Source organism: Tupaia chinensis, unplaced genomic scaffold (assembly GCF_000334495.1).
Source record: "Tupaia chinensis unplaced genomic scaffold, TupChi_1.0 Scaffold000377_5, whole genome shotgun sequence".
In the NCBI taxonomy this organism is placed as follows: domain Eukaryota; kingdom Metazoa; phylum Chordata; class Mammalia; order Scandentia; family Tupaiidae; genus Tupaia; species Tupaia belangeri.
The window spans coordinates 732,432-733,820 of NW_006159879.1; positions in this window are offsets into that span (position 1 = coordinate 732,432).

The following is a 1,389-nucleotide window of genomic DNA, read 5'->3' on the forward strand; positions in this document are numbered from 1 at the left end:
GCGCTCACCAAAGAGACAGAGAGAAAGCGAAAAATCACTCCGAGGGGGCATGGCCACACCACAGTCTTTTCTCCTCCTTTGTCCTCTCGGGATGGCAGGCATGCACGCACAGGTGCAAGAGCCGCCAGGTCTGAGACTCAAATCGAGGTCAATTATGTGTGAGTCCAGTGACGTAACCATTGCTCTGGAGACTGGAAGCCCAAGATCCAACCAACAGCTAGCTCTGTCTATGTAGACCTGAATCCTGGTTCTTGGTGTCTTGTTTCTGCTGTGTCATTGTGGCCAGGAGGTGAGGCGTTCTCAGGGTCCTCGTTTATGAGGCACTAATGCCAACATGGGGACTCTGCCCTCACGACCTCGTCACCGTCCAAAGGCCCTCCCTCTGTACCATCACCCCAAGGTTAGGATTGACGTCTGCGTTTTGCAGGGATGAAACATTCCATCCTCAGCAGGCCCGACATCGACATCGTACTTGCGTCGCTAGCCCTCAGGTGAAGCTGGTCCAGGGAGCACTCTGAGTAGCAGGAATCCGTAGGGCGCATTGTGTAACTGCAATAGGTGTAGTAGCGAGGAACAGAGCTCCCTCCTGGGCAGGGGAGACCAGTACCTGCCAGTACACCCTGGAGGGACAAGAGGCCCTGGGTAGCAGTTAAAAAGCCGAGATCTAGACACCTGTTAAAAAATCCCCATGGGCCACCCGTGGTGTGGGGATCCAAGCAGCTTGATCCCATGTGGCTGACTGTGTGGTTCGAGTCCCAGACCAAGTGGCTCAAAACCCACACCAAGCACGTTCTGTCCTCTTCTCAGAGGAGAATGAGAAGGGGTGCAGCGTCGCTATCCCTCCTAGGAGGTGCTTTCTCACCCCTACTCTGTCTCTGTCTGGTGAATGGACGTACCTATGGCTAATTAAAAATAAATTATTTGAGGGCTGGCAGGTAGCATGGTGGTTAAAGGCGCTGGACTCCCACATGGTCAACCATAATTCTAGTCCCAGACCTGGTGGCTTGCTTTCTCACTTCCTCTCTATCTCTCTGTCCCTCTCTGGTCAGAAAGAAAGAAAGAAAGAAAGAAAGAAAGAAAGAAAGAAAGAAAGAAAGAAAGAAAGGAAGGAAGGAAGGAAGGAAGGAAGGAAGGAAGGAAGGAAGGAAAGAAAGAGAATTGTTTCCAGGTCAAGTCCTGTTGCCTAATGGATCCACAGTTCAAATCCCAGCCTCAGAGCTTTCAAGACATGCTGAGCGTCTGTGCATGCCCCAACCAGGACAAGGGAAATGGAGGAGGGACTGCCGCAGGGCCATGTCCCATTGGGCAGGGCTTTCTCCTCCCTCCTCTCTCTCTCTCTCTGGTGAGTGCCATGCCCTCTGGCAATTAAAGAAATATGTTTTTTTTTTC